We start from the raw sequence: 15,149 nt of genomic DNA, 5'->3' as shown, positions 1-15,149 counted from the left end.
ATGATTATGTTATGTTGTGGCAAGGCCCTTTCTTGTTTCAGCATGAAAATGCCCCCGTGCACAAAGCGAGGTCCATACAGAAATGATTTGTTGAGATCGGTGTGGAAGAACTTGACTGGCAGGCACAATGTTCCAAGAAGGCACAATGTTCCCAGAAGAGTGGAGGCTGTTATAGCAGCAATGTTCCAACATCTAGTGGAAAGCCTTCCCAGAAGAGTGGAGGCTGTTATAGCTTCAAAGGGGGGACCAACTCCATATTAATGCCCATGATTTTGGAATGAGAGGTTCAACGAACAGGTGTCCACATACTTATGTCATGTGGTGTGTTTAAATTAAATAAACTCTACATAACATAAGATATACTGAGCTAAAATATAAACTCAACATGTAAAGTGTTGGTCCCTTATTTCATGAGCTGAAATAAAAATGTAAAAAATTTCACATATGCACGAAAAGCTTGTTTCTCTCAAATGTTATGCACAGATGTGTTTACATCCCTGTTACCAAAATAATCCATCCACCTGAGAGATGTGGCATATCAAGAAGCTGATTAAACAGCAGGATCATTACACAGGAGCACCTTGCGCTGGGGACAATAAAAGGCCACTCTAAAATGTGCAGTTTTGTCACAAGACACAATGCCGCAGATTTACTCAAGTTTTGAGGGAGCGTGCAATTGGCAAGCTACCTGCAGGAATGTCCACTCGAGCTGTTTAAGAGGGAGGGGGCAATGCAAATAGTCTGGGTAGCAATTTGATTAGCTGTTCAGGAGTCTTATGGCTTAGGGGTAGAAGCTGTTTAGAAGCCTGTTGGAACTGGACTTGGTGCTCCGGTACCGCTTGCAGGTAGCAGAAAGAACAGTCTGGAGTCTTTGACCATTTTTAGGGCCTTCCTCTGACACCACCTGGTATAGAGATCCTGGATGGCAGGAAGCTTGATCTCAGTGATCTCTGTAGTGCCATGCAGTCGTAGGCAGTCGTAGGCAGAGCAGTTCCCATACCAGGCAGTGATGCAACCTGTCAGGATTCTCTCAATGGTGCAGCTGTACAACTTTGAGGATCTGAGGACCCATGCCAAATCTTTTCAGTCTTCTGAAGGGAAATAGGTTTTGTCATGCCCTCTTCACGACTGTCTTGGTGAAGAGGGCACCATGTTAGTTTGTTGGTGATGTGGACACCAAGGTTCTTGAAGCTCTCAACCTGCCTCACCACAGCCCCGTCATTGAGAATGGGGGCGTGCTCGATCCCCCTTTTCTAGTAGTCCACAATCATCTCCTTTGTCATGTTGAGGGAGAGGATGTTGTCCTGGCACCACAGGGCCAGGTCTATGATAAACTCCCTGTCTCATCATTGTCGGTGATCAGACCTACAACTGTTGTGTCATCAACAAACTTAATGATGTTGTTGGAGTCGAGCCTGGCCGTACAGTCATGTGTGAACAGGGAGTACAAGAGTGGACTGAACACGCACCCCATTAGTGAACGGGGAGTACAAGAGTGGACTGAGCACGCACCCCTGAGGGACCCCCTTATTGAGAATCAGCGTGTTGGATGTGTTGTTACCCACCCAACCACCTTGGGGAGGCCCGTCATGAAGCCCAGGATCCAGTTGCAGAGGGAGGTGTTTAGTCCCAGGAACCTTAGCGTAGTGATGAGCTTTGAGGCACTACGGTGTTGAATGAGCTATAGTCAATGAACATCATTCTCACATAAGTGTTCCTTTTGTCCAGGTGGGATAGGGCAGTGTGGAGTGCAATAGAGATGGCATTATCTGTGGATCTGTTGAGCGGTATGCAAGTTGGAGTGGGTCTAGGGTTTCTGGGATGATGGTGTTGAAGTGAGTCATGACCAGCCTTTCAAAGCACTTAATGGCTTCAGTCCTGAGTGCTATGGGTCAGTAGTTGTTTAGGCAGGTTACCTTAGTGTTCATGGGCACAGGGACTATAATGGTCTGCTTGAAACATGTTGGTATTACAGACTTGCCAGTTGGTCAGCGCATGCTCGGAATACACGTCCTGGTAATCTGTCTGGCCCTGCGGGCTTGTGAATGTTGACCTGTTTAAAGGTCTTACTCACATTGGCTATGGAGAGCGAGATCACACAGTTGTCCAGAACAGCTGATGCTCTCATGCATGTTTCAGTGTTACTTGACTTGAAGCGAGCATAGAAGTAATTTAGCTCATCTGGTAGGCTCGTGTCACTGGGCAGCTTTGTAGTTTGTAATTGTAATTGTCCGACGAACATCGGAGCCGTAGTAGTAGTATAATAATGTAGTCCTTTATTGACGCTTTGCCTGTTTGATGGTTCGTCGTGGGGCTTAGTTGGATTTCTCATATGCTTCCGGGTTAGAGTCCCGTTCCTTGAAAGCGGCAGCTCTAGCCTTTAGCTCAGTGCAGATGTTGCCTGTTATCCATGGAGTCTGGTTGGGGTATGTGCGTACAGTCACTGTGGGGACTAAGTCATCAATGCACTTATTGATGAAGCCAGTGACTGATGTGGTGTACTCCTCAATGCCATCGGAAGAATCCCGGAACATATTCCAGTCTGTGATAGCAGAACAGTCCTGTAGTTTAGCATCTGCTACATCTGACCACTTTTTATTGACGAGTTACTGGTGCTTCCTGCTTTAGTTTTTCTCATAAGTAAGACACAATTGTAAGCAGGAATCAGGAGGATAGAATTATGGTCAGATTTGCCAAATGGAGGGTGAGGGAGACCTTTGTACACGTCTCTGTGTGTGGAGTAAAGGTGGTCTAGTTCCCTCACCCCCTCTGTTTGCATATTTAACATGCTGGTAGAAATGAGGTCAAACGGATTTCAGTTTCCACGCATTAATGTCTCTGGCCACTAGGAGCGCCACCTCTGGATGAGCGTTTTCCTGTTTGCTTATGGCCATATACATATCATTGAATGCGGTGTTAGTGCCAGCATCGGTCTGTGGTGGTAAATAGACAGCTATGAAGAATATAGATGAAAACTCTCTTGGTAGATAGTGTTGTCTATAGCTTATCATGAGATACTCTACATTTACATTTACATTTAAGTCATTTGGCAGACGCTCTTATCCAGAGCGACTTACAAATTGGCCTCAGGCGAGCAAAACCTTGAGACTTCCTTAGATATCTTGCACCAGCTGTTGTTTACAAATATACATAGAGCGCCACCCCTTGTCTTACCAGAGGCTGCTGTTCTATCCTGCCGATACCCACCAGCTGTATGTTACTCATGTCGCCATTCAGCCACGACTCGGCGAAACATAAGATTTGACCGTTTTTAATGTCCCGTTGGTAGGATATACATGGTGGTAGTTCATCCACTTTATTATCCAGTACGTTGACCAATAGTACCGATGGTAAAGGCAGATTAGCCACTCGTAGCCTGATCCTTACAAAGCAACCCGATCTCCTTCCGCGATATCTCAGTCTCTTTCTTCTGCGAATGACAGGCATGAGGGCCTTGTTGATTGTCCCTCTCGTCTGACTAAAAAATAATTATTTGTCCAGTTCGAGGTGAGTAGTCACTGTTCTGATGTCCAGAAGCAATTTTCGGTCATAAGAGACGGTAGCAGCAACATTATGTACAAAATAAGTTATAAACGATGCGAAAAAACGAACAAGACGGTTGGTTAGGAGCCCGTAAAATGGAAGCCATCCCCTCTGGAGTCATCTCACGATACAGAGGTTTCCTCTACTGCTGTAAACAGGGAAAAGAAGAAAAGGAGAACAATACTATCATTTGTTTTGGTGCATTGTTACAATTCTGTTCTGCATGTCAATGTACAAGCTATTCTTCAAAACTCATCAAGAAAAACAGAGTAATAATTTATCTCTCATTAGCTAGGTTTTCCATCCTTTTGGTGTCAGATTTTCATGCCATTACTAAAAATCTGCAGAAAAACTATTTCCCACCAGAAATGTGTTTCAATCAAATGGACCTGCTGTGAGTGATGTGATAACACCTGTCAACATGTAAAGCAACATGTGATAACATCTGTAAACATGTTTTAAGCAACATGTGATAACATCTGTAAACATGTTTAGTACCATGTGATAACATCTGCAAACATGTAAAGAAACATTTCATGCATCTATAAACATGTAAAGCAGCATGTGACAACATGTATAGCAACATGTGATAACATCTGTAAACATGTTTTAAGAAACATGTGATAACATCTGTAAACATGTTTAGTAACATGTGATAACATTTGTCAATATGTAAAGCAACATGTGATAACATCTGACAACATGTAAAGCAACATGTGATAACATCTGACAACATTTAAAGAAACATTTGATGCCATCTATAAACATGTTAAGCAACATGTGATAACATCTGACAACATGTAAAGCAACATGTGACAACATGTATAGCAACATGTGATAACATCTGACAACATGTTAAGCAACATCTGATAACATGTAAAGCAGCATGTGACAACATGTGATAACATCTGACAACATGTAGAGCAACATGTGATAACATCTGACAACATGTAAAGCAACATGTGATAACATCTGACAACATGTAAGCAACATGTGATAACATCTGACAACATGTAAAGCAACATGTGATAACATCTGACAACATGTAAAGCAACATGTGATAACATCTGACAACATGTAAAGCAACATGTGATAACATCTGGCAACATGTAAAGCAACATGTGACAACATCTGGCAACATGTAAAGCAACATGTGACAACATCTGACAACATGTAAAGCAACATGTGACAACATGTGACAACATGTAAAGCAACATGTGATAACATCTGACAACATGTAAAGCAACATGTGACAACATGTATAGCAACATGTGACAACATCTGACAACATGTATAGCAGCATGTGACAACATGTGACAACATGTATAGATGCTCTTATCCAGAGTGACTTACAGTTAGTGCATTCATCTTATTAAGACAGCCGGTAAGTTCACGTTTTCCTCAATAAAGAAGTTATCAGCAAAGTCGGAGCTAGAAAGTTCGGGAGGGATAAATTGAAAGTTTGTTATAGGAGTTTTGAAGAGGTAAGTCTTCATGTGCTTTTGGAAGATGGCCATGGACTCTGCTAACCTAGCTTCAGGGGGGAAAGCTGGCTCCATCATTGGGGTGTCAGGACAGAGGAGAGCTCGGGCTGGGCTGAGCAGTAGCTGCCCTCTGCTAACCTAGCTTCAGGGGGGAAAGCTGGCTCCATCAATGGGGTGTCAGGACAGAGGAGAGCTCGGGCTGGGCTGAGCGTTAGCTGCCCTCTGCTAACCTAGCTTCAGGGGGAAAGCTGGCTCCATCATTGGGGTGTCAGGATAGAGGAGAGCTCGGTCTGGGCTGAGCGGTAGCTGCCCTCTGCTAACCTAGCTTCAGGGGGAAAGCTGGCTCCATCATTGGGGTGTCAGGACAGAGGAGAGCTCGGTCTGGGCTGAGCGGTAGCTGCCCTCTGCTAACCTAACTTCAGGGGGAAAGCTGGCTCCATCATTGGGGTGTCAGGACAGAGGAGAGCTCGGGCTGGGCTGAGCAGTAGCTGCCCTCTGCTAACCTAGCTTCAGGGGGGGAGAGCTGGCTCCATCATTGGGGTGTCAGGACAGAGGAGAGCTCGGGCTGGGCTGAGCGTTAGCTGCCCTCTGCTAACCTAGCTTCAGGGGGGAAAGCTGGCTCCATCATTGGGGTGTCAGGACAGAGGAGAGCTCAGGCTGGGCTGAGCGGTAGCTGCCCTCTGCTAACCTAGCTTCAGGGAGGAAAGCTGGCTCCATCATTGGGGTGTCAGGACAAAGGAGAGCTCGGGCTGGGCTGAGCGGTAGCTGCCCTCTGCTAACCTAGCTTCAGGGGGAAAGCTGGCTCCATCATTGGGGTGTCAGGACAGAGGAGAGCTCGGGCTGGGCTGAGCGTTAGCTGCCCTCTGCTAACCTAGCTTCAGGGGGGAAAGCTGGCTCCATCATTGGGGTGTCAGGACAGAGGAGAGCTCGGGCTGGGCTGAGCAGTAGCTGCCCTCTGCTAACCTAGCTTCAGGGGGGAAAGCTGGCTCCATCATTGGGGTGTCAGGACAGAGGAGAGCTCGGGCTGGGCTGAGCGGTAGCTGCCCTCTGTCAATATGATGGTTATTATATCAATATTTGCGCATACATAAGCTACTTTTCAAAACTCCCCGTCTAACCTACTGAGACACTGTTCAATAATACATGTCTGACCTTATATTTATTTGAATTATTTGTTGTTTTCTTCCTGTCAGAGGATTCTTGAGGTAATATTGCAGAAGGAGCCTGTGAATTAAAGACAGTCCGTGTCCCAAAGGGCACCCTATTCCCTACATAGTGCACTACTTTTGATCGGGTGCCCATAGTGCACTATGTAAGAAATAAGGGGTCCGTTTGTGACTCTGCTGGTGGGTTGTATCTGAGGTCACTCCATTATCATTGCTAATGCACTGTGAGATTGGGAGCTAATTGATAATGCATGCTAATTGATATTAGCGCCCCTTCATTGCCATAACGAAGAAAACATACAGCCCACTAACACAGTAACGCAGCGCTGTGGGCTAAAATGCCTTTAGCGTAATCTTCCTCTCGCTCCACGCTTCGCCTGGTTGATTTGCTGGCCGATTCTTTGCGCTTCACCTCAGGACAATCAAGCATCCTACTCATAAAGACAATTCCTGGAGGGGAAGGATGACAGACAGAGCATGAGGGAGAGAGATAGGCGTGTCAAACCAAGGATGAAAATACCTAATCAGAGGAGTTGTTGTGCTTAAGCATAAGGAGCCAGATAGCGTACTCATAAAGTCTACAGTGTTAGGGATGGGTCGTAATGCTATACTGTTAGCCAGTTAGCCAGTTAGCATACTCATAAAGTCTACAGTGTTAGGGATGGGTCGTAATGCTATACTGTTAGCCAGTTAGCCAGTTAGCATACTCATAAAGTCTACAGTGTTAGGGATGGGTCGTAATGCTATACTGTTAGCCAGTTAACCAGTTAGCATACTCATAAAGTCTACAGTGTTAGGGATGGGTCGTAATGCTATACTGTTAGCCAGTTAGCATACTCATAAAGTCTACAGTGTTAGGGATGGGTCGTAATGCTATACTGTTAGCCAGTTAGCCAGTTAGCATACTCATGAAGTCTACAGTATTCAGGATGCGTCATAATGCTATACTGTTAGCCAGTTAGCATACCCATAAAGTCTACAGTTTTAAGAATGGGTTGTAATGCTATACTGTTAGCCAGTTAGCATACTCATAAAGTCTACAGTTTTAAGAATGGGTTGTAATGCTATACTGTTAGCCAGTTAACATACTCATAGAGTCTACAGTTTTAAGAATGGGTTGTAATGCTATACTGTGAGCCAGTTAACATACTCATAGAGTCTACAGTATTAAGGATGGGTTGTAATGCTATACTGTTAGCCAGTTAGCATACCCATAAAGTCTACAGTTTTAAGAATGGGTTGTATGCTATACTGTTAGCCAGTTAGCATACTCATAGAGTCTACAGTATTAAGGATGGGTTGTAATGCTATACTGTTAGCCAGTTAGCATACCCATAAAGTCTACAGTTTTAAGAATGGGTTGTAATGCTATACTGTTAGCCAGTTAGCATACTCATAGAGTTGTCTAATCTTAGCAATTTCTTCTTAGCTAGCTACATAGCCGTCTTTGTATCAAAGATAATTGCGTAATTATCGTATTTCGTCGTCCTAACGTAGTCTACACTGCTTTCTGCCCAGCAGCTAGCTAACGTCCACTAGCACAGCAGCTAGCTAACGTCCACTAGCACTGTAGAAACTATTACACTCCACGACTCGATTAGTGTAGTGTTAGCTAGCTACATAGTTGTCTTTGCTGTCTTCGTATCCAAGGTAATTGTGTAGTTTAGAGTGTGTAGACTTAGAGTGATTATCTTAATTTACCGAGGTTAGCTAGCCAGCTATTTGTCGTCCTTAACGTAGGAGTCACTGCTAGCTAGCTAGCCAACAGCTAGCCAACGTCTTCCGAATTGAACTTCAACAACCCGGTCAACATTCCGCCTCGCTCCACAGGTAGTATCACATTTTCATTTCACTTCATTACAGTACAACGGTTTGATTTGTTTGATCGTAGCTAGCTAGCTACATAGCCGTCTTTGTATCTAAGACAATTGTGTAGTCTGGAGCGATTTTCTAGGTTAGCTAGCCAGCTATTGTCGTTCTTTTAACGTAACGTTACGTAATCAACACTGCTAGCTAGCCAGCTAGCCCCCGAATAGCAGCACTGTAGAAACTATTACACTCGACGGAACGACTTGATTAGTGTAGTGTCAACAACGTAGCCACTGCCAGCTAGCCTACTCCAGCAGTACTGTATCATTTCAATCATTTTAGTCAATAAGATTCTTGCTACGTAAGCTTAACGTTCTGAACATTCGATAAGTGTAGTCCACTTGTCATTCCAATCTCCTTTGCATTAGCGTAGCCTCTTCTGTAGCCTGTCAACTATGTGTCTATCTATCCCTGTTCTCTCCTCTCTGCACAGACCATACAAACGCTCCACACCGCGTGGCCGCGGCCACCCTAATCTGGTGGTCCCAGCGCGCACGACCCACGTGGAGTTCCAGGTCTCCGGTAGCCTCTGGAACTGCCGATCTGCGGCCAACAAGGCAGAGTTCATCTCAGCCTATGCCTCCCTCCAGTCCCTCGACTTCTTGGCACTGACGGAAACATGGATCACCACAGACAACACTGCTACTCCTACTGCTCTCTCTTCGTCCGCCCACGTGTTCTCGCACACCCCGAGAGCTTCTGGTCAGCGGGGTGGTGGCACCGGGATCCTCATCTCTCCCAAGTGGTCATTCTCTCTTTCTCCCCTTACCCATTTGTCTATCGCCTCCTTTGAATTCCATGCTGTCACAGTTACCAGCCCTTTCAAGCTTAACATCCTTATCATTTATCGCCCTCCAGGTTCCCTCGGAGAGTTCAACAATGAGCTTGATGCCTTGATAAGCTCCTTTCCTGAGGACTGCTCACCTCTCACAGTCCTGGGCGACTTTAACCTCCCCACGTCTACCTTTGACTCATTCCTCTCTGCCTCCTTCTTTCCACTCCTCTCCTCTTTTGACCTCACCCTCTCACCTTCCCCCCCTACTCACAAGGCAGGCAATACGCTCGACCTCATCTTTACTAGATGCTGTTCTTCCACTAACCTCATTGCAACTCCCCTCCAAGTCTCCGACCACTACCTTGTATCCTTTTCCCTCTCGCTCTCATCCAACACTTCCCACACTGCCCCTACTCGGATGGTATCGCGCCGTCCCAACCTTCGCTCTCTCTCCCCCGCTACTCTCTCCTCTTCCATCCTATCATCTCTTCCCTCTGCTCATACCTTCTCCAACCTATCTCCTGATTCTGCCTCCTCAACCCTCCTCTCTTCCCTTTCTGCATCCTTTGACTCTCTATGTCCCCTATCCTCCAGGCCGGCTCGGTCCTCCCCTCCCGCTCCGTGGCTCGACGACTCACTGCGAGCTCAGAGAACAGTGCTCCGGGCAGCCGAGCGGAAATGGAGGAAAACTCGCCTCCCTGCGGACCTGGCATCCTTTCACTCCCTCCTCTCTACATTTTCCTCCTCTGTCTCTGCTGCTAAAGCCACTTTCTTCCACTCTAAATTCCAAGCATCTGCCTCTAACCCTAGGAAGCTCTTTGCCACCTTCTCCTCCCTCCTGAAACCTCCTCCCCCTCCCCCCCTCCTCCCTCTCTGCAGATGACTTCGTCAACCATTTTGAAAAGAAGGTCGACGACATCCGATCCTCGTTTGCTAAGTCAAACGACACCGCTGGTTCTGCTCACACTGCCCTACCCTGTGCTCTGACCTCTTTCTCCCCTCTCTCTCCAGATGAAATCTCGCTTCTTGTGACGGCCGGCCGCCCAACAACCTGCCCGCTTGACCCTATCCCCTCCTCTCTTCTCCAGACCATTTCCGGAGACCTTCTCCCTTACCTCACCTCGCTCATCAACTCATCCCTGACCGCTGGCTACGTCCCTTCCGTCTTCAAGAGAGCGAGAGTTGCACCCCTTCTGAAAAAACCTACACTCGATCCCTCCGATGTCAACAACTACAGACCAGTATCCCTTCTTTCTTTTCTCTCCAAAACTCTTGAACGTGCCGTCCTTGGCCAGCTCTCCCGCTATCTCTCTCAGAATGACCTTCTTGATCCAAATCAGTCAGGTTTCAAGACTAGTCATTCAACTGAGACTGCTCTTCTCTGTATCACGGAGGCGCTCCGCACTGCTAAAGCTAACTCTCTCTCCTCTGCTCTCATCCTTCTAGACCTATCGGCTGCCTTCGACACTGTGAACCATCAGATCCTCCTCTCCACCCTCTCCGAGTTGGGCATCTCCGGTGCGGCCCACGCTTGGATTGCGTCCTACCTGACAGGTCGCTCCTACCAGGTGGCGTGGCGAGAATCTGTCTCCTCGCCACGTGCTCTCACCACTGGTGTCCCCCAGGGCTCTGTTCTAGGCCCTCTCCTATTCTCGCTATACACCAAGTCACTTGGCTCTGTCATAACCTCACATGGTCTCTCCTATCATTGCTATGCAGACGACACACAATTAATCTTCTCCTTTCCCCCTTCTGATGACCAGGTGGCGAATCACATCTCTGCATGTCTGGCAGACATATCAGTGTGGATGACGGATCACCACCTCAAGCTGAACCTCGGCAAGACGGAGCTGCTCTTCCTCCCGGGGAAGGACTGCCCGTTCCATGATCTCGCCATCACGGTTGACAACTCCATTGTTTCCTCCTCCCAGAGCGCTAAGAACCTTGGCGTGATCCTGGACAACACCCTGTCGTTCTCAACTAACATCAAGGCGGTGGCCCGTTCCTGTAGGTTCATGCTCTACAACATCCGCAGAGTACGCCCCTGCCTCACACAGGAAGCGGCGCAGGTCCTAATCCAGGCACTTGTCATCTCCTGTCTGGATTACTGCAACTCGCTGTTGGCTGGGCTCCCTGCCTGTGCCATTAAACCCCTACAACTCATCCAGAACGCCGCAGCCCGTCTGGTGTTCAACCTTCCCAAGTTCTCTCACGTCACCCCGCTCCTCCGCTCTCTCCACTGGCTTCCAGTTGAAGCTCGCATCCGCTACAAGACCATGGTGCTTGCCTACGGAGCTGTGAGGGGAACGGCACCGCAGTACCTCCAGCTCTGATCAGGCCCTACTCCCAAACAAGGGCACTGCGTTCATCCACCTCTGGCCTGCTCGCCTCCCTACCACTGAGGAAGTACAGTTCCCGCTCAGCCCAGTCAAAACTGTTCGCTGCTCTGGCCCCCCAATGGTGGAACAAAATCCCTCACGACGCCAGGACAGCGGAGTCAATCACCACCTTCCGGAGACACCTGAAACCCCACCTCTTCAAGGAATACCTAGGATAGGATAAAGCAATCCTTCTCACCCCCCACCCCCCTTAAATGATTTAGATGCACTATTGTAAAGTGGCTGTTCCACTGATGTCAGAAGGTGAATTCACCAATGTGTAAGTCGCTCTGGATAAGAGCGTCTGCTAAATGACTTAAATGTAAATGTAATGTACAGTATTAAGGATGGGTTGTAATGCTATACTGTTAGCCAGTTAGCATACTCATAGAGTCTACAGTATTAAGGATGGGTTGTAATGCTATGGTTTTAGCCAACGAGCAGTGAAGAGCGTTATTGAGTTTGCAGTGGTAAGACAACAACATATAACCAGGGATATATATATAACAACATATAACCCATTTAAATGTCTAGTTTTGTTTTACATTCGTCAATTTATGTGAATTCAACATGAAATCAACACAAATGTAAACCATGTCATTGGATTTAGAGGCAGTAGACGGAATGATGAGGTGGTGTATGTTAGAGTCCTGCCTGTTGTTAGTGATGAGGTGGAGGTTAGAGGCAGTGTCCTGTCTGTTGTTGATGATGAGGTGGAGGTTAGAGGCAGTGTCCTGTCTGTTGTTAGTGATGAGGTGGAGGTTAGAGGCAGTGTCCTGTCTGTTGTTGATGATGAGGTGGAGGTTAGAGGCAGTGTCCTGTCTGTTGTTAGTGATGAAGTGGAGGTTAGAGGCAGTGTCCTATCTGTTGTTAGTGATGAAGTGGAGGTTAGAGGCAGTGTCCTGTCTGTTATTAGTGATGAGGTGGAGGTTAGAGGCAGTGTCCTGTCTGTTGTTAGTGATGAGGTGGAGGTTTGAGGCAGTGTCCTGTCTGGTGTTAGTGATGAGGTGGAGGTTTGAGGCAGTGTCCTGTCTGGTGTTAGTGATGAAGTGGAGGTTAGAGGCAGTGTCCTGTCTGTTGTTAGTGATGAAGTGGAGGTTAGAGGCAGTGTCCTATCTGTTGTTAGTGATGAGGTGGAGGTTAGAGGCAGTGTCCTGTCTGTTGTTAGTGATGATACTTCCGGCGCCGACAGAGATGGCCGCCTCGCTTCGCGTTCCTAGGAAACTATGCAGTTTTTTGTTTTTTTTTACGTGCTATTTCTTACATTAGTACCCCAGGTCATCTTAGGTTTCATTACATACAGTCGAGAAGAACTACTGTATATTAGATCAGCGTCAACTCACCATCAGTACGACCAAGAATATGTTTTTCGCGACCCGGATCCTGTGTTCTGCCTTACAAACAGGACAACGGAATGGATCGCATGCAGCGACCCAAAAAACGACTCCGAAAAAGAGGGAAACGTGGCGGTCTTCTGGTCAGACTACGGAGTCGGGCACATCGTGCCCCACTTCCTAGCATTCTTCTTGCCAATGTCCAGTCTCTTGACAACAAGGTTGATGAAATCCGAGCAAGGGTAGCATTCCAGAGGGACATCAGAGACTGTAACGTTCTGTGCTTCACGGAAACATGGCTCACTGGAGAGACGCTCTCGGATGCGGTGCAGCCAGCGGGTTTCTCCACACATCGCGCCGACAGAAGCAAACACCTTTCTGGTAAGAAGAGGGGTGGGGGTGTATGCCTTATGGCTAACGAGGCATGGTGCGATGGAAGAAACATACAGGAACTCAAATCCTTCTGTTCACCTGATTTAGAATTCCTCACAATCAAATGTAGACCGCATTATCTACCAAGAGAATTCTCTTCGATTATAATCACAGCCGTATATATCCCCCCCAAGCAGACACATCGATGGCTCTGAACGAACTTTATTTAACTCTTTGCAAACTGGAAACCTTTTATCCGGAGGCTGCATTCATTGTTGTTGGGGATTTTAACAAGGCTAATCTGAAAACAAGACTCCCTAAATTTTATCAGCATATCGATAGCGCAACCAGGGGCGGAAAAACCTTGGATCACTGTTACTCTAACTTCCGCGACGCATATAAGGCCCTGCCCCGCCCCCCTTTCGGAAAAGCTGACCACGACTCCATTTTGCTGATACCTGCCTACAGACAAAAGCTAAAAAAGAAGCTCCCACGCTGAGGTCTGTCCAACGCTGGTCCGACCAAGCTGACTCCACACTCCAAGACTGCTTCCATCACGTGGACTGGGACATGTTTCGTATTGCGTCAGATAACAACATTGACGAATACGCTGATTCGGTGTGCGAGTTCATTAGAACGTGCGTTGAAGATGTCGTTCCCATAGCAACGATTAAAACATTCCCTAACCAGAAACCTTGGATTGATGGCAGCATTCGCGTGAAACTGAAAGCGCGAACCACTGCTTTCAATCAGGGCAAGGTGTCTGGTAACATGACTGAATACAAACAATGCAGCTATTCCCTCCGTAAGGCTATCAAACAAGCTAAGCGTCAGTACAGAGACAAAGTAGAATCCCAATTCAACGGCTCAGACACAAGAGGCATGTGGCAGGGTCTACAGTCAATCACGGACTACAGGAAGATGTCTTGCTCCCAGGCAGACTAAATAACTGTTTTGCCCGCTTTGAGGACAATACAGTGCCACTGACACTGCCTGCAATGGAAAAATGCGGTCTCTCCTTCACTGCAGCCGAGGTGAGTAAAACATTTAAACGTGTTAACCCTCGCAAGGCTGCAGGCCCAGACGGCATCCCCAGCCGCACCCTCAGAGCATGCGCAGACCAACTGGCTGGTGTGTTTACGGACATATTCAATCAATCTCTATACCAGTCTGCTGTTCCCACATGCTTCAAGAGGGCCACCATTTTTCCTGTTCCCAAGAAAGCTAAGGTAACTGAGCTAAACGACTACCGCCCCGTAGCACTCACTTCCGTCATCATGAAGTGCTTTGAGAGACTAGTCAAGGACCATATCACCTCCACCCTACCTGACACCCTAGACCCACTCCAATTTGCTGACACCCTAGACCCACTCCAATTTGCTTACCGCTCAAATAGGTCCACAGACGATGCAATCTCAACCACACTGCACACTGCCCTAACCCATCTGGACAAGAGGAATACCTATGTGAGAATGCTGTTCATCAACTACAGCTCGGCATTCAACACCATAGTACCCTCCAAGCTCATCATCAAGCTCGAGACCCTGGGTCTCGACCCCGCCCTGTGCAACTGGGTACTGGACTTCCTGACGGGCCGCCCCCAGGTGGTGAGGGTAGGTAACAACATCTCCTACCCGCTGATCCTCAACACTGGGGCCCCACAAGGGTGCGTTCTGAACCCTCTCCTGTACTCCCTTTTCACCCACGACTGCGTGGCCACGCATGCCTCCAACTCAATCATCAAGTTTGCGGACGACACAACAGTGGTAGGCTTGATTACCAACAACGACGAGACGGCCTACAGGGAGGAGGTGAGGGCCCTCGGAGTGTGGTGTCAGGAAAATAACCTCACACTCAACGTCAACAAAACTGAGGAGATGATTGTGGACTTCAGGAAACAGCAGAGGGAACACCCCCCTATCCACATCGATGGAACAGTAGTGGAGAGAGTAGCAAGTTTTAAGTTCCTCGGCATACACATCACAGACAAACTGAATTGGTCCACTCACACAGACAGCATCGTGAAGAAGGCGCAGCAGTGCCTCTTCAACCTCAGGAGGCTGAAAAAATTTGGCTTGTCACCAAAAGCACTCACAAACTTCTACAGATGCACAATCGAGAGCATCCTGGCGGGCTGTATCACCGCCTGGTACGGCAACTGCTCCGCCCTCAACCGTAAGGCTCTCCAGAGGGTAGTGAGGTCTGCACAACGCATCACCGGGGGCAAA

This window comes from Oncorhynchus masou, chromosome 32, assembly GCF_036934945.1.
Source record: "Oncorhynchus masou masou isolate Uvic2021 chromosome 32, UVic_Omas_1.1, whole genome shotgun sequence".
NCBI lineage: Eukaryota > Metazoa > Chordata > Actinopteri > Salmoniformes > Salmonidae > Oncorhynchus > Oncorhynchus masou.
The sequence above is the reverse complement of the archived record's forward strand: the minus strand, read 5'-3'. Positions refer to the sequence as shown.